We start from the raw sequence: 19370 nt of genomic DNA, 5'->3' as shown, positions 1-19370 counted from the left end.
CCGCCCTAAAGCCTTGCACTGCAAGAAGGCGACTATCATCATCACATTCCCTTTCCACACGCGCTCCACAGTATCGACGCATCATAAATCACATGCGGAGGGGGGAGAGGGAGACCGATTTAAGAGCGAGACCAAAACGCCGCCACCAACATGAACAGCAAAGTAAAAAAAAAACAACATAAAAACATAATAAACCCCTCCGCTAGCCCATGCCACAACTGGAGGAAAATACTGTTTCATTTCCGAAATGCGACGGAATTTGTCAGACCATTTGTCATACGGCCCGAGTCCCGGAGGCCCGAAGTGTCCAGCGCATGGGAAAGCGCATTAGTAGAAAGGAAAAGAGAGAGAGAAGAACTGCCCATTTGATAACGGTTCGAAAGGGAGAAATTAACTGGCGAACTGGCGGGAATGAGAGCTGTAAATTAATGAAATGCCTGCCCCGTCCGTGTGCCTTTAAATTGCTTATTAGACCCATGATATGGTGGAGAATTTGTTGCCATTCTTTTGCTTCACGACATGGCAGCGCCTTAAGAATGCCTTGATTGCGTCTCGCAACACAGCCGTACACAATTGCAAGCAATCAAGCTCGGGGAGGACTTGCTTTGCTATTGCCAAACCACCAAAGCACAAAGTGGACACAAAGCTGACGTTTTTTCGTCGGATTTTTTATTATTTATTTGGCAACAAACGTTTCGCAGTGACATCTCATCGTGATCATGTCACACCGCCGAATGGTTGAAGAATTGACTCGCAGAGAGGACGCGTACCAGCCTAAATGTACACACAATTAGGAGTTGATTTGGTACGTTCTTGAGGGCTCGCGCATTCGTTTCCAATTTCTTCAACGGGGCTCCGCTTTGATATGGTCTAACAAATGAGCCTCCTAAACAAAGTTCGGTAGAATAAACATCAAATGAGGATCAGCTAGATTCATCGTTGTTGCATTCCAGCAAAACCTATTTTTTTTTCGGGGCAATTTCAAGCTCCGGCTCTATTAGGCGAGCGGGTTATTGTGAATTTCGTTCGGGGTTTGCCTTTGAATAGGCACGAATAATTCGTCCGTTTTGCCGACACACAGAGCATAGGGATAGAGCTAGCAGAGCTTACCGATTCATCGATCAAGTAGTAAAAAAAATATGGGGAGATACATTCTCCACTACGCCAACACTCCATCTTTAATCTCGACCGACAAACAGCCCGAATCTATGGGATGAGCGCAGCGCTTTAAGCGTTGTTGCGTTAGCTAAGGGGGGTAGAGATTTGAGCAGGTTTGGTCAGCTGCTGATGCTGCTGTTGCTGATGGTGGAAATGCATGATGGCCGCGCGTCCAATAACCGGACAAGAGTCACTTCGGGGGGAGAGAGAGAGAGAGAGAGAGAGAGAGAGAGAGAGAGAGAGAGAGAGGGAGGCTTGGTAGGCAAACAACAACACCAAGAATCAATGCAATGGCAATGAGGCGGCGTATAACTCGAACACAAGAAGAACCGAAGGAGAGTAAGAAGGGATAAAAAATCAACATCAAATCAATATAAGCACCGAGGAAGGGTGTGAAGTGCTGGAGTGGAAATAAAAAAAAACCTTCGAAGTGACTTTTGAAATTGCTCCATTCGGCATCGAACGGGTCAGAATGCGCATCATCCAGCGCGCGCACACACACACACACTCAACACATTCCCAACCACGGTTAGCACGAAGCAGCGGCACAAAAGCGAAACAGAAGACGAGAAAAAGCTCCACGAGAGTATTTTGTTGGCTGGGCCACTTGAAAACGGGTGTTTCCCCCCCCCCCCCTCGTCGCTGTGTGCCACCACACTTTCCTACCAACGATCACACACATAGCCCGCGATCATCATCATCATGGCTTGATCTCTTTCCGATCCCAAGCGGCGGCGGGGCACTTTCTTCGATCGTGCAAGCACCGAGCTGAAGCCTTCAAACGCTCGCACAGTGTCCTCTCTCTCTCTCTCGCTCTAGCGCTTTGCTTTTTTGATCGTTGCTTCCCAAAACTCCCGCGATCATTCCTTGGGCTGTGCCCCTTCCCGTGGCTCGAGAATGCTCTTTTACCACCTCGCCCACCCTCACCCCCCATTATAGGGACGGCCACAGGCACTCCACACAGGTTTTGGTGGTACCCCACACACACACCAGCGCTTTCCTGGTCCTTTCGCTTCGTGCCTGCCTTTCGGTGCCCCGGGGATGGTGGTGGTTCTTGCTTTCCATCCTCGGCTCTTCCCTTTTTGGTCATTCTTCGCATGCGAGTGCAGCGATTTAGCCCTCTCTCTCTCTCTCTCCTTCCACTCTAACAACCCTAAGCACTCTCCTCTTTCCGCTTTCATCACTACACGGCGTGCAGCGTTGCCAAGGTTTGCGTGCGGCGTCCCAAAGCAAAGGCCCAAGGTTTCCTTTGCTTGCAAGCCACGGAAATTGGGCTGTGCGCGCTAACGAAGGGAAGAGAAATCCCCAGGCGGTGGTGGCGACGGTCTTGAATGAAAAAAAAGACCGAAACAAAGCGCTGGTGCGCTCGGGATGGTTGATGCGAACAGCGTGAAGCGTCCAGGCAGCTTCCAGCAAACCTGGAGATGAAAAGCTACTTCTCTCGACGTGCGAGAAGAAGCTGGAGAGTGTGTGAGAGAGAGAGAGAGGGAGCAAGAGCGCAAAACAGCATCGTGTGTGCGAAAGAGATGCGAGAGGTTGATGAACGCACCGTTGAGAGCAAGCGACGCGCACGGCAGAGAGAGAGAGAGAGAGCACAGTGGACGAGATTCTCTCGCCTTAATAAAAAAACGCGTTCTAGTCGTCGCAAAACAGACCGATTTTGTGTGTTTCTTTCTTCCAGTGGTTTTACGTGTGTGTGTATGTGTGTGGTTGTTTTTGTACGGGGTTAAGGCCTAAATGCTACAACCCCGAGCGGTACGGGAAACCGTGCACCAACACCCAACACACCAATACACAGTGTACGGGAAGACACACAGCCACACACAGCATCACAGCGAGAAGAGGAGGGTAGTGCTCTCTCTCTCTCTCTCTCTCTCTCTCTCTCTCTCTCTCTCTCTCTCTCTCTCTCTCTCTCTCTCTCTCTCTCTCTCTCTCTCGCACCCCAAAAGGGAATGTGGTACGGATAAAAGTTCGATCCGCGAACGCGTTTGCGTTTATCCCTGCGTTTATCCCATTACTCCACTCACACATTGAGGCGTACCAAGAGAGAATAGGAAAATGCTGTACACATACACGCAGCGAGTGTGAAGGAAAGTTGTGTTTGTGTACTTACGGTGCCCTGCTGCTGCTTGGGCGCCTACAGGAATGGTGGAAACAAAGCAATCCGCATTTTGTCCGATTCGTCCACTGGGCGCAGCAAACGGCTTGGGGAAGATTTGTTTGGCCTGTTGTTGTGCCTGTCCCTTTCTGTCTCATTGCTTGCGTCCCGCAGCAGCTTTGGCGAGTGCAGCTGGGACTCACGTACGACTGGAGCACGGGGTGGAATGAGTTGGCTGTGTATCGATGGGGCAAAGATTTATCTTCCACAAAGGTATTTTTCCTTACGCTACTCTCCATCGCCGTCATGGTCGTCGTCGTCCAGCGGATCGGTCAGCGGATTTCTAGGAAAAGTTTTCGATACATTCCCACAACGACCCCTCTCCGCACTAGCACTAACCGAACCCCTTCTGCTAATAGTTTCCTGCTGCCTTTCTTGCTTCCCTTCTGTGCACAGCCATTCCATTTAGTTTCTCATCTGCCCCTTGGGGAGCGCGCGGAGATAGTTTAGTTTTACCTTCACCTAGCTGCACGGACTTTGCTTGGTGGCCCCCGCACAAATACTTGAGCCAGGGAACTTGGCCGTTTTCTTCGAAATCTTACCCTCTCTGGTCGCTCTCTTTCTCTTTCTTTCTAATTTTCAAATCGGTCTTTTCGCACTTGACCCATACAAGACAATGTTTCGTTCGTTTGCGTCGCCCCATTCTTCCCCAGGATGTGGCCGACCCACCGTTTATGCTAACTGTTTTTCTTGTTCAACCTTTTCGGTTCCACCGCCGGTTCCGTTCCCCCTCTTTGTCCGCAGCCGTTGTTTCTACTTGCTTTGAATTTGACTTTGAAGTGAGGAGTTTGAGATGTTTTACTGCTAATACACCCTTGCGTCCGTGCCTTTGTGCGGGGAGGAAGGAGGGCTTTCTCGGAGGCGTTTTCTTTTTTCTTCTCCCATCCCCATCTCTCGCATTGGTAATAGAAGGTGCTGGAGATTAACATGGCCAACAGCAGCAGCAGCAGCAGCACCACAACACTCTACACGCTGGCTTTGATGTGCTGTGGTGCTCGGGCTGGGCTGCGATTATGTGCAGGATGATGTTTGTTTAGTTGCCATGGTGCATATACATACACAACAGATGCCTTCCGCGTTCAAAAAACCGCACGACTTTTTACGCCCCACACACTTTACGAGCGCAATCTTCATTCGCACATGAAAATTACATTTTTATGCGTTTTTATGCTGTTAACCTTTGGTGTGGAACTTTCTGTGTGTGTGTTTGTGCATAAATTTTAGTTTTTCACCTCGCGGTGCTGCTCTAAACATCCAAAATTATTTCCCCATTTTTTCTGTTTTGCTTCTTCTTTTCGTCGATGAAATCAGTTCCAGTGAAATGTGGTTGAATTTTAAGAACCACCGCTAGCTGTACCGCTAATACGCCGAAAGCCTGCTGGCAGCGTAAAAGCGTCTAATACAAGCAGCTACAGACACAGACACCGAGAGAGCCTCCAGAGGCGCAAAAGTGAAAGGTTCGTGTGTGTGCTTTGTGTCTTTTTTTTCCCCCCCGAGCACAATTTCTCGCGCACAAACCCATTCGTTGGGGCTGAAATGTGGTTGATGACAACCGTTCGGGCATTGTGAAAGCTGGGAAAACTCTACGCCGGGCCCGGCATTGGCACGCAACGAACGAAGCCCGCTCACCGTTGGGTGGTGGTAATTGCATGCCCAGCATCCACACCTTCCCACCTATCACTTTCATTCAATTGATTTGCTATGCCGCGACGAGGTACAAATTAGCGTTTACGGTGCAACGTCGTGCGGTGGGAAGACAGCTCCACTTTTTATTGTATAATTACATTCCACGGGAGCGAAAAAACCTTCACTTGTGCTCACTTTTCTTTGCAACACTTGAACTCACTCAATCTTGAATAATTTTTGGGTATAAAGCCCCACTAAACTAGAGCTCCAAAAGTACACGCTTTTAACGAGCTCTAACCCCCTTTCTTCCCGTGAAGAGTAACAAGCACACACAGCAGCAAAGCCACTTGACCCGCTGCGAGCGATATTTTACGAGCTTAGGGTAATGTTTGCAGATAAATTATCGCACTTTATTATAGTGTAGAATTTCCTCACTCCTGGCCAGCGAGAGCTGGCCAGCGAATTCCTGTCCCGCGAGGTATAAAAGAGCAGCAAAACCTCTCGTTAGCATCCTGTTACGGGGCCTTGGGATTAACTGGAACATTTAGCAGCATTAGGGCACGAAAAATATGACACCTTTCCGTTAAAATAAACACATTATTTTCGATTGCGCACCCCGCACTGCTTGGGGGAAACCGCAAGCAAAACGGGGGCATTTTTTGGTGTGTATTTTGTGGCTGCGTACTTTTCATTCTACGCGCTGTGTACGGTAGGCATCATTCGCCATTCAAGAAAACGGGATGAGGAGCCCAACAAACAATTTACCTTTACGTCAAGGGACACACAAAACATAGAAAAAAAGGATATTGCAAGAGCTACGGAGAATGGTTGCAAAGAGAGTTAACTGATCTGTTGTTTCTTTTTTGCTTAATTTTGTGAACTCATTTTGGTAGCGCATGGTTCTATTTTTTTTGTTGTTTCGTCCATCATTTCCCTATCGATTTTCGTATCATTTTCCACCGCAGTGAGAAGACAAAAAAAGCGCACACACACACACAGACACACACACACACACACAGACACACACACACACACACACACACACACATTCAACCCATCACGCTGGGGAAAGGTGATTTGGTGTGGTGAGGAGAAGTCGAAGAAACAAGAATATGTACAAACCCCAACCCAGCCAACAACAGCAACAACAACAACAACAGCAAAAAACGGAGGAAAGATTCCGTTCCATCGCATCGGAGCGTTGGACGGCGGACGGGAAAAAGTTAGCCCTTGTAAACAAAATGGCCATCTTTGACATTTTTTCCCATGTCTTGCTCGTAATGCTCTCTCTCTCCGGCTTTCAATTGTTGGCTCTCATTCTCTAGAATTTCATTCAAGAAGTAAAAAAACATGCTCTCTCACACAAATAGTCGCTCTCTCTCTCTCTTTACAGTTTGCGAGCATAAACAGTACCAATACCGACCGGTAGAGGTCGTCCGAGGAGCTGGATTAGCGGGTAGGCGCAACACAGAAACGGTGCAGATGAAGGGAAGACAACCAACAGCCCATGCTCGCTCGCACTCTCACGTACCCCGTCTCCCGTGTCCGAAAAACGGGAAAACTGAATTCATTCGAGGGACGACGGTGAAACAACAACAAAAAAAGGATTATTTCCAATCAAAATTGTAGCAAAAACCATCTTTTTTTTTATATGTGGGGAGAGAGGGTGCAAAAAAAAACGATTTGATAGGATTTTCAACTAACCATTTAATGCGGGACGGAAGAGTTTGACCGAGTAGTTGTTTGACGGTGAAGAGTCGCGCCGAGCAGATATAGCAGTGCCGATGCTTGCCCGATTGGTTTTGTGTGACGTTTGATCTTTCGTTTTCTCGTTGACTTATGCTCCGCAGCAGAAAACTCCAAGTTACTGGGGATTTATTCTTTCGTCATTTTTCACACGCAGCACAACAGCACCACAGTCAGCAGAAACGGCCGAAATCATCCTCGCTCTCTCACTTTTGAGTTGAAAAACGTAACGCACACACGCGGAACAAATTTGCATTCCATTTCTGAGCAGCTTGAGATTATTATTATTATTTTTTTTTAACTTTATCCACCTTTATCGGATGCTTTTCCGCATCTTTCGGCACACGGTTTTGGGTAGGGATTAGCACATTCTAACACATTAAATTGCAGATGCACACATTCACAAAACAAACAGCAACCAGCAGCGCTCCGCCTCGAGGAATCGGCAATCCGCAACGCAGGCTTTCTTCTATTTTCTCATGCGCCAAACACACACAGGGTACTTTTCAGCAGCGGCACTTTGTGTACACCTCCTCCCCTCCTCTTTCTGTGTATCTCCCTGTTTTCTCTCTAAACCAGATACACATTCACCTTTCTATTAAACACAGTGAGCTCCCCCCAAAAAACGGCATTAGCCCACGGCGGCCTTTTTGCCTTCTAAACGCGCAAACACACACCTCCCCCGTTATGCGGCACCATTCAAAGCAATACGCACCCGCCCGTTTTTCTAACAACCATCCCCTTCGCCCCCTTCCTTCACTCAATATACTTCACCTTAAAAATACACACGTAGAAACACTTACACACAATGACTGCTAGACACGAACAGCAAACACACACACACACGCACCAAAAAGGACGTCGAAGTGTCCTTTTTTGTTGTTGCTCGGTTGTCTGGTTTGGCTTCAAAAACACTTGCAACACATTTTAATGGAGCGCATAAGAACCTCTCCTGCTCCTCCCTCGCTTTGGAGCATACGAAATGATAATAAAAAAAAAACAACACCGCAAAGAATAAAAGTGGAGGAACGCACTACTCCACAAACGCACGTACAAACACACTCACTTTAACTATGCCCCCGGTGCACCACCCCCACACAACACACCGTCCTCTTCGCCCGCACTCCCTCTATCTCACTCGCTCTCTCTCGCTCTCACACACTGGTGTAGGGTTGGGGAAGAAGTGCATACACGCGCGCGACCGTGCTCCGGTGGTGTTTCCGTACGCACCCTTCAACGGTTTGTTCGTAAATGAGGCACAGCGCGGCTCACCAGCCTTGAGCGTACACGGACGGGAACGCGCGTTCCGCTTCAGCGTCGGGGAGAGCATTGTAGGGAGCGAGAGAGAGAGCGACATTTATGCTCTGCTCGCGTTTTATGCTGCGCGCTGCAGCGCTCTTTTGCTGTGAGGGATGGTTTTTTTTTCTTCTGTGACATTCCAAGGTATTTTTTGGGACATTGCGGATACGGAAATAGGGCCATTTTGGGGGGTAATTTTTGTGTTACAAATTATTGGAGCAAGTTTTGATGAATTTTGAAGCCAAAATCATTGAGTTTGTAAAGCATTTTGGATGCTTCCTCAGGAAGAATGCATCGAAGTCAAAGAGTCAAGGGGCGACTCTCGCACAAGAGGGCTCTCAAATTTGGAGTCTCTGAAGCACAGCATACTTCGGAGAGCTCTGGGAGTAGAGATTCTAGCATAGAAAACCTGTGAGCATAGAATTTTACGCTAATTTTGCTCTCTCTCGTGCGCTCTTTCTCTTCATCTGTGTTTTTCTCTTGCCCTGCTTCTCTCCGTGTACGCGTACACCCGACAAGCGCGTTTGTGAATCATTCCAGACACGCACACACCTTCCCGCAAGGGACTTGCTTCCACAATGCGTACAAAAACATAAGAAACGCTCACACATACAGACACGTACATTCATCTCTTTTCCAGCTCGGTTCCAGAGTAGCAGCAGCAGCAGCAGACTTTGGTTCATGCTCGGTTAAATTGACAGCATCAAAAAGCAGGAACACAAACCGAAAAAAAACACACACAAAAACTAAACCAAATCAACATTCGAATTCGAAACCCGACAAAGTTCACCGAACGGGGGGAGGGGGAAAAACTATCCCTTCTCAACTTACGCACCATTCCCGTACGGTTCCCGTTGGTCAAACTGCAAGCTTCTGGGTGTAATGCAGAGAAATAACCGAGGGCACACCGAGAACGAGTTGCCGCTTTGGGGACTTTGAGCGTTTGCCGCATCCAGTGGGGCACCCGACCTGGACTAAACGGCGCGTGACTGACTCACGGGGCGAGTTCACGGCGACGGAGACAACCGTGGAGGAAAGAAGACAGCATAAAAAAACGATACAGCCCAACAACACAGCCACCCCGCGATGGGGCAAAGGGCCGGAAAAAGAAGGTGTTGTCCCGAACGAACGCACACGCATTACGAAGAGCTGGGAAGACACGGGGAGAGACTGCGCAAATGAGTGCGGGAGGAAACAAAAGAAATGGCCCGATCGAGGAGGGGGTGAATTATGTTTACCCATCATGGAGCCTGCTTCAAGCGCCCGCCGCCTTGGGTCTGGAAATTTGATTCAGCGTCGCTTAATGACAAATTTCCCCTTGAAAAAACACGGTTAAACGGCACCGAACGGAGTGAATTTCGTAGTCCGCCACGACTGAGCTGAGGGTGAGGCTGATTTGGATTTTGTTGTCTCCTCCCCGCTGGATCTATTCCCCTATTTCCATACGTTTTCATGGTGGACGCAAATTAGATACAAAAACCTTCACGCGTCGGCCACCCGGAAATGCATTTGTTTTTTTTTGTCTTCTTTTTCGGTGGATGGACACATTGCAGCCAACACATTCCACCCATTCAAGCTTGATGGAGGAACCATGATATGCTGGGCGTGGGGTCGGTCGTTCCGTGAGGCATTGGGCGAGGCGTTATAATGAAGCAGAAAGCGTGCGAGAGAGAGAAGGTGAGAAGGTTGAGGTGGTAATTAATTTGTCATAAGCCCTCCCGAAGCCCAACGCTGGGCACGGCGGTACGGCCACCCCACCCCTGTACACACACACACACACACACACACACACACACACACACACACACACACACAGGTGAGTGAGGATTTTATGATTATTTTATTTCTAACGTAACTTTTTAAATGCACTTCTGTTGCCCTTCTTTTGCTCCAGTTCCCTCCGGTCGCTTTGGGGAGTTGTTTCCGTTTTTTTCTGTCCTTCTAATTGTACGGGAGAGGGCACAAAGGTATGCAAAGTTCACTTTCCGCTATTATCTAGTGACGGTTGAAGTGTGTGTGTGCGTACGTAAATGGAAACGTAATGCGAGCCCAGCACAAACGGGAGCAAAAGTGAAATGGGGAAATAAAAACCTTCACCATAGCCTTGGCACTGATAAGGATTGCGCTGACGGTGGGTTCTTGGTGGTGGTGGTTGAAGAGGCTAAAACAAAAGCAACCGTGCAAGACATTCTTCGTTCGTTTAACGAGGTTCATCCGTGTACACGGGAATGGTTTGCCGGAAGGGAGATCACCTGGTCGTGTTGTTTCTTTTTTTTTGTTCTCTTAGTAAACCCGGAATGGAATATGTACTTTTCCCATCAAAATTAGAGTATGCATATAAAAGTGGCTGCCGTACGTAATAAAAGGTTTGCCTTTGAAACAGATGTTAGATGTTGACAGAAAAAAAACGGAAGGCACTGGTAGAAAATGGGAAACCTTTAAAGTATTGGTTTTTTGATGAGCTTGCTAATTCACAATGATCATTCATAGTAATAGCTAACTTTTATGATTTTGAATGACTTTTACAAACGTTTTACTACCTCAAACTTGAATGTAACTCTTGTGCTCTTTATTTAAATAAGTTGGCAGTCAAATGAAGGTGTGTCACCTTATCTCGAGCAACTGTCATCTATTCTCGAATCGTTGCGAAGCTACATTGTAAAGTTGACCAACAAAAGCAAGTGTTTGATTATATCTCCGTATGCCACAAATCATTTGCGAACGAGTGCCACCGTATCGAGTAGAAACCAGAGCTGGGAAGGAAACAAGTGAAAAAGTGTGAAAAATGTCACTGTTAACATGGGAAGCTACTTGTTGGTTCAAAATTGTCTAGAGTCGAGATTAATTAATACCAACTCTACTACAAGACATCTTACTTTATTTGACGTTTGTGGTATTTTTGTTCAGATTGTCTCTACTACAAGACTACAAAGTGTCTTTACAAACTACAAACTGACTACAAGACTGTCTCTATTACAAAAACTCTACTACAAGACATCTTACTTTATTTGACATCTGTGGTATTCTTGTTCAGATTGTAGTGACGTGACGTCACCACAGGTCACAACAATAACAAGACATGACGTTACGTTATTAGGATAATAATTCATAACAGAAATTCTTGAACTGTCAGTAGCAGGCAAAGTGGTAGAACAGGGCAAAATAGTTCGTTCAATGTGCCCCAAAATTCGAGAAAGAGTGACATTGGCTTGAGATAAAGTGCTCTGTAGGAACATAAAACTAAAATTTACAAATGTAATTTCAAATTCCTATTGAATTCTAACTTCCAATTGTTCTTTTTTATTCCCATGTACCATGTACCCATAATTCCATGAAAATGTTTCGGAATCGCTTGGGCAAAAAAAACGGCGTCATAAAATGCAGCAGAAATTAAAGTTTTAATTCATGCATTTTTGGCATAATTATTCCACCCAATATCTTTTTACACTTTTTTTTAATATCGGCACACAGTGATAAACCATTTTTTGCCGCCGGCGTCTGTGTTTAAATTAAAGAATCACCCAGAATTGTGAGGAAGGAGGTCGGGCATGGTTGTAAGCGTTCCTTTCGACCGTAAAATCAACCTCGAGATCGGGCACATTCCACCGCGCGCTAAAGTGTACTAACACACCGTGAGCGAATGTGAGTCGGTCGGTGGCCAACCTTTAGCATTCATCCCACACCCCGCTGCTGCAGTTGCTATCGTTGGAGTTTTTCACGTCGAACAATCTTTCCAGAAGGCTGCTGCGGTGCTGGAGCTGCTGGATAACCACCAGCACACCCTGAACAGTGACAAAATGCCAGAGCAAAAATCATATCCGTCTCGTTCCGCTGGCAGCCCATCGTCTAGCAGCCATGGACAGAATCTTAAGTAATCAAAACTCTTGATGAACGAGAAATCAGAAGCACTCCATCCGAAAAACTCCTGCCACTCTCTGGCCCAGGCTGGAAAGCAGGGGACGAATTCTTCCAAAAACTGTGGCCTCCACATACACACTCCACGGTGTGGATGGGAAAAGCTACCGGTACAAGATCTGGGAGAGGTTGGGACGTGTTTTTTGAATGCTCTATCGCGTTAACCTCCCAAAAATTCATCACGTACCGCCGCCACCGCATCGTTGTCGCCGTCGCGTGTATCGCCGCGTAATGGCTTTTTTGCGCTTTTGCGCGTCTGGCGTTTGCTCCAGTGGACACGCACCAGAGAGTGACACAGGGAGTAGAAAGCGACAAAAAGCAAGACGGTGGCTGTCGATTTTTGTTATTAAAAGTAATCATAATCGTGAGACGTGTGGTGCAGGATGATGGGTGCCGTTTCGAAAAGCAGTGTTCGTCACTACCTCCGCCATCGCACACAGCTGCAGCTCGTGTGCTTTAAAACGCGACAAGCTTGTTTTTACGACCCAAACCCAAGCGCGTTTCTTTGGGCGCTTTTCACAGTGAACGTCCACCAGAGCGACACACACACACGTCATGATGGACACGTTTTACGAGCCTTAACGGCAGCAGCAAACGGGGCCGATGGCTTCTAACCTTATTCTGGGTGTGTGCGCTTTTTTACGGCGAGAAGATCTGGCTCGCATGGGTGAGAATTTACGTTGGAAGCTCCTAGTCCGCTTTTGGCGTGAGCCAATCGACACTCTTCGTGGGCTAATCGTGCTCCTCCGAGCCAAGTCTCAAAGGCAGGCGAACAAAAAAACAAAGCTTCGAGTTTTATTATTTAAACGGTAGCCATAGGCCATTGCTAGAAATGCACAGGAACAGCTTAATTGCAACCTTATCTGTGTATGACTCTGAGAGCGTAGGGTGTATAGATAGGAGAATCATTTCTTTTATAGACGCTACCATATTCCATCATCATATTCACACTCTTGCCTGTGCTTAGGCTCTTACCTGGTTGCGGGATGAGGGTTGTTGTGAGGATTGCCCTGATGGACGGGGAAAAATGCCACCATATGTGTGTGACCCTTCACAAAACCATGCTGGCTGCAGTCCTCGTGTGCCCCGCGTGCTGTAACAAAATCAGAAAAGCAAATAGAAAAATCATTCCTCGGTTCACTCGCGCTGCTGCCAAAGCGTGTGTTGTTACCAGTGCCTGCCGGCTGGGTAAGGACGTACACGTGGCTATTGATAGGTTATTTTTTTCTTTGAGGAATCGCCCATAAACGCAATGATACACCTTCTGTATGGCATATGCGTTTTCAGTGGGATTGGGTGTGGGTTTTTTCTCCACAATTTATATACATCTGTGGAATATCTCAGAAACTTGATAAAAAAATACCCCATAATGTCCTTCCAAAAACCACATTAATTTTTTTAACAAATTAAGATAAAGATTTACACTGCAAAGCGTGCCTCGAATGGAAAGAGAGTAATGGAAGAAAAACAAGCAATAATTATTTTATGTCATCAACTTCGCCCGACCACCCGCTGCTCCCACAATAGCGCTGCTCGCCCTCCTGCTCCCGAAACATTTGGAAATTGCACACGCGCGGAATGGATTTCTCTCGCTTGATGTCCCGATTACGGTGAACCTTTTTTGCCGAGACGACGACGATCCCAGCCACCAAGCGGGAGGAAGAGGGTTGATGCTCGGTGGTTCGGGTGGAGGTTCTCGGTGAAGTATCGAATTATCACGTAACCCCTCCCTTGCGTTGCACCATTGACAATCGGCATCACAGACACATATATAAAGGGAAGCATTTGCCCATTTTTCCTGCATGCATCATCGTGCGTGCGCTCTCTTTCTCGTTTTGTCTGATTTCGACCGCCCGTAGGGTGGAACGGACACTTTTATCATGGACGCGAAATCTTTCCCGAGTTCCAAACTAGCGCCCAAAACTGCGCCGTGTATTTGTGTAGCCGGATCCTTGATGTCCTGGTGCGTATGCAACCCTCCTCCAGGAATAGCTCCCGGTAGCGTGCGCACTACAGCACACAGCGAGGAGGCATAAACCACCGCATCAAGTTACGCGGCGCGACCGATTGTTGTTGTTGCGGCCGGACGAATCCCTGTTTTGTTGTCTCGCACATACACACGCACAGCAGTGTGTGCTACCGTATAATTGAAGGAAGCACATAATTCAATGCTGACCGAGGAATAAATATACCGCGGCCTCGGGACCACGACCCCCGGGCGCCATACCAATGATACCTCCGCCGATCGAAGAGGAGGGGACCAAAGCGGGAAAGCCTTTTCCCGAATGAGTTTGATTACTTTTATGACGCGCTTATCGGCCGTGCCAGCATCATCGTCATCATCAGCGTCATCATCATCATGCGAGGTACGAGATCACTCTGACGGTGGCGGTGTGGGGTTGCTGCAACTATTAAATTCATTAGTTCCACACTGTGGCGGTGAGCGCTGTTTGAGGGCCTCTAACCCTTAGGATTAGTTTCCTGTGGCAGGGATCCGGGGCCGACTGTTGCGCACCGAATGGCGCAGGGAGTTGCGAGAAAACAACTTGTCATATTGCCTTTGCTGCTGTGCTGTGCCATAGCAGAGTGGTGACAGTTTTGATGAGCAGAATTGCTACCGAGAGGGGTAGGATGACGACCACGATACGTTCCCTTTCATTGTACGTTCATTAGAATATGAAAGACACCATATGATGTTTGAGATTCATAGCGTTTGATATTAATATACACATTTGTGACTGGAAAGGGAGCGAGAGGATTGTTCTGTGTACGTTGTTTATGTTAATCGGTAAAGGTCCTCTCGTTGACGGCGTGGGGGAAACGAAGTATGCAACCCCTGGGATTATGGGCTTGAAGCGAAGGCATTAGGAACTTATTCGTGGGCTTCGTCATTTTCCAAACTACATCTTTAAACTTCAATTCTATTTAAAATACAGTTTGGGAATGATTCTTTCAACTTTAATCTCCAATTACACCGAGCTATTTGGGGCAGAATCGACGAGCAAAAAAACAACAACAAACAACTTCCACAAACAATAACCGACCAAACACGCGTAACAACGCCCGCGATATAACCACTTAATCTTCTCGATCGAACGATTCGGGTAAAAAGAATCCCGCGATAAACCGTTCGATTGAAATGGTTATTCTTGGGACATTAAATGCCCTGGAACGCAGCGCGCGCGGGGATCACCGGCAAGTGGTCGTCGTCGTTTGCCACAATATCAATTCGCAATGTAAACCATTTTTTAGGTCTGTTTTTGGTGCTCCTGGAGGGCTTGAACTGCATTAAAAAAAAGGAAAGATAAAAACAATCTCCGAAACCGATTGCACCCAATAGCGGGCAATATCGCATTCGATCCCCGGCGAAAAATAACAATATACCGGAGGAGTCCGCACACACCCTTTGCACCTTTCTATCAACACCTGTTTTTCTCTCTCTCTCCACGGCTGGTGGGTGGTTGGTCCGCAGTCGATGCTGAGACTGCCACCGTTCCGGTTTTCCGGCGAAACGAGAGCACGGCTCGAATCGAATCGCATCAATGGAGGAAAAAGTGCTTATCGTCACGCTTCTTAAATCTTTACTTAATCTCGACCGGACCCACCGGTGTGTGTGTGGTGCTGCCGGTGAGCAAACCGCTGCCGCTGCTGTGCTGTGTTACGTCGAAAAACAGATCCCAAGCGGATTAGGGCATCGTTGGGTGGGGGGTCGTGCGAGCGACCATCGGGAAAAAGGTGGCAGGCGATAAACAAGTGGTTTTTATCCCCGTCAGTCTACCACCGGCGTCGCTGTATCCAAAGTGTGGAGGGGACAAGAACTGCCCGCGGTGGCACTTGTTTTATCCCTCCGCCAGGCATCTCCGAGGCAAAGGAAAGAACTTCCAAGAATTCGTACACGCCCGAAGGGAACATTTGGTCCTTAAACCGTGTGCCACACGGTGGGAAGCTTGAAACTCTAATGCACCCGAGCAGTAGTTGAGAGAGAGAGACAGAGAGAGAGAGAGAGAGCGAGGGAGTTGATCCACTACAATAAACAACGCTTGGGGCACAGGCTTCATGGAAGCAAATGTTTGTGCGAGTGTGCAAGCTTACAGTCGACTGCTTGGAGATGGTTGGTGAGACACGATACTGTCGCTCGGGACATCCAGGACACACTCTCGGACGACCATTGCTGGCGGGCGAAAGTCCACAAAGTCTCGACCTTTTGTAGACATGGATCCGTTGCTACCCTTGTCAGAAAATACCAACGGCAACCAATGGATTGGCTGCTCAACAACCAGCGCGTCACCTGGAAAGCCTGGCTCGGGCACTGGACAATACGGCACTGAAAACACCAGATCTGCTGGAGATGAACCAGAACCCGCGTGGAGTGTGTGGAGAGTCGGAGCAGGGCAACTTCTACTGCCCTGTAGTATGTTCATTGCTTGTGAGCCTGTTGAGAAGCCTGTACGACTCGGATGGTTCGAACTTCTGGGGAACATCTCCCAGGACTCTTCGGATTCGGACCAACACGGAAGGTCGCGCGAATGGAACAAAACACCAAAAGAAAAACAATCCAATAGCAACAAACAACAAGAGTGGCGGCGGTGTGGTGCTCACGAGATGTTTATGCGTTCGAGAGCACATCAGCGGAAAAATGTACATCTCCAATTTAAGTTGTTGTTTTATTCTTTGACTGGAGAGAGAGCCCAGTGTTTTTTTTTACTCTGTTGTTTATATCCAGTTGTTCGATACGCCCCAGACCTCTCTAAAACAAGTCCCAAGAAATACCACTCTAAGCAGCATTCCCTACGATAAAAGTGAACGCGGGCGAGCGCACTCGCCGATAGGGAGCCGACCGCAGCCAACTATCGCCTAATGGCCGTGGAACGCACGAATTGCATCATCGAGGAACGAGGCTTTCGGGCACGATGATACGCACTCAACCGCACGGCGCATAGAAACCACTGGAAAGCCCAAAAATGGCTGTTAAGGCATGGAAAGAGCGTGTAGAAGGGAAGAAAAAAATCAGCCGTCTACACAGCACAAAAATTGGGAAACCGAGGAACAACTGTACTGGAGTACGGAGTGAAGCGTATGTAAGAAGCAAGAATCGTTTAAAGGAAGAGCATAAGATCGGATGAAAGACAGTTTAAACTATCCCTACATCATCGTCTGTCTGAGTGCGTTTGTATGTGTGCACGCCAGCGCTTAAGTAAAAGAAGTTCAGCTTTTGCTCAGCCAGAACAAACGAGCAGAGTGTTTCCTTTTTGCTTTTAGTGCCGACGACGACGACCGTTCCTAGACCGTTTTGCCTTTGACTGTTGGTTTTTCTTTTCTTTCTTTTTTTCTTCGGTGCGCATTCATTCTTCCTTTTAATGTTACACAGCCACACAGGCAGGATATACGCAAGTGTTAGAACAGCAAAAAGGAGCCTCACCGTTCCGAAAAGAACACATAAGACGATCCCGAGAAAGCTGGAAAGAAAAACATCCCAAAGGTAACCGGCAGCGGCAGCAGCGATGAGCAAAAAAGCAACAAAAAAAAGTCTGCCCGTCGAAGCCTGGAGGCATTTCCGGGAATAAGGACTTCTTCTACAAACCGAAACTCCGATCCGGGTTCTTCTTGCACACCCTGCTGCCAGACGACGAAGAACCAGAAGAAGCAGTCCTCCGGAAATGTTCCGCTTGAGGAGGAACGGTGTCGTAAAAATTCAGGACACCAAGAATTTCAAATGCATCCCAGCAAAAAAAGAAGGATGAAAATGAAGAATTAGAAAAAGGAAATCTTCAAACATACACACACACACCTGATGATGAGCAATCCACCACCTTTGGGCTCGAGTTTTGGCTCACCGATGGAAGAATATCGTCCAGTAGGATGGATTAGCAAAAGGCACACTGCTGAGGACCACAAACGAAAAAAAGGCGGCGGTCTGAAATCAAAAGGAAACTGTTTTCTTAGGATCAAAATAGTTCAAGCGCTGCAGGATCAAGCGGGGTTTGGACCGGGGTTTTTGTTGCTGTTGTTATTTTCGTTGTTTGGGTCCGCAAGTCCCCGTCAGTGAAAGTCCAACAAGCGACGACCTTTCTGCCAGAAGTCAAGCAGATGATTAGATGGCCGAACCCTGAAGGGGGGACCCGAGTGATGTGTTTCATTTTGGAAGGGAATTTATGAAAGTGATTGTAACCTTTTAATTGTGCTACTTTAGCGACCAGACGTCCCGGCCCGAGACACTTTAAGGTGCAATTTCCTGAAGAATCTGCCATTTTGGACTTTGTAGGAGTAAAGCACTTCCGAAGCATGCACGGTGTGAAGACATTTCCTGTTTCCCTTTTTTGCTTTACTATTTGGCAATCTTTCGGTGCCACTTCTTTTTTGCCACTGCCCAACACAACACATTAACGTTTCTTTTTCCCCGCTCATTTCTCAACTTACTTTTTGTAATGCCCGTGCCGCCGCTCGGACTCACACATCAGTCCGCACTGTCCGCCCACTTTTTGGAACGCCGTAGACCACTACCAGGTATCATACGGAGGCCCCAGGGCGGCTGCATGTTAATTAGAGGGCTTACGAGCGGTTAACATCAATTACGCGAACCACCGCGCACCGCGCGCGGGATGATTCGGAAGTTGTAAAGATTTTATTGCCCGTTCCCCATGTCCCGTACATCTTTCACGCCTTGCACACACACACACACAGATGCACAAAGACACGTTGGAAAAGATTATGTCGGGAGAGGAGAAGTTAGTAATGCATGTTTTACGATTGATTCCTGGGAGGGGAGGGCCGGCGTGGGGGTGTATTATTGTCGGGCCGTGTGTTTTGCGCCCGTCAATTTTCTTCGCAACCAGGGATTTTGGTGAAATTGCACGTACGGGATATGAGAGCTTTGCCGAAGTTTAATTGCATTAACTCGTATTAAGTAGACGTAAATGGTGCCCGCACATTGCGTTGTTCTTTGAAGTTTTGTTTACAGCTGTGTTGCTTTGGGTATTGTTGGAGGAAGATTATGTAGAGTCTAACTCTACGTGGAATAGCTAGAATGGTAAAAAACCCAAATAATGACACTTGTGATGGTTTATGTTGGAAAGCTGAAATTTCTTCCTTTTTCTGAAGAGATATTCATTAAACAGATGATGTGCAAAATACTATTATCAGAGCATAATATCATAACGGAGAACACTTCATTTCATGTCTTCAACTAAGTTTAAAAAACTGTAAGAATTTGGGTAAACAAGCACACAATTTGAGCTTTGAACTATGTTTTCTGAGTATTCGGATGAGGACGAGTCCTGCCATACGCTAATATAATCGCGAAACCCAATGTCCAATGTAACCCCGAAACCCAAATGACAACGTTCCAGGCATATTGGAGTTTGCCAATAGTAGATAAAACAATCATGCATTTCAAAATCGTTTTGTTCTTCGTTTTCATATATATGTTCATGGCATGATATATGTTCTAGACTGAAATTCTGAGGACTGA

At 47.3% G+C, this 19370-nt stretch overlaps 1 protein-coding gene across 7 annotated transcripts in view; it reads right to left on the bottom strand.

The window, feature by feature from the left end:
- The window catches only part of LOC120960132 (uncharacterized), a 148746-nt gene that overhangs the window by 37132 nt on the left and 92244 nt on the right, over positions 1–19370 (bottom strand). Inside the window, exon 3 of one of the 7 annotated variants that reach the window (XM_040384107.2) lies at positions 12878–12995. The exons of 2 other annotated variants lie outside the window; for them this stretch is intronic. The gene's annotated coding sequence lies outside the window, so the exon portion shown is untranslated. 4 more of the 7 variants (XM_049610232.1, XM_040384110.2, XM_049610233.1 and 1 more) reach the window with 4 other exon arrangements.

The sequence above is a fragment of the Anopheles coluzzii genome, chromosome 3 (assembly GCF_943734685.1).
Source record: "Anopheles coluzzii chromosome 3, AcolN3, whole genome shotgun sequence".
NCBI lineage: Eukaryota > Metazoa > Arthropoda > Insecta > Diptera > Culicidae > Anopheles > Anopheles coluzzii.
The sequence above is the reverse complement of the archived record's forward strand: the minus strand, read 5'-3'. Positions and strand labels throughout refer to the sequence as shown.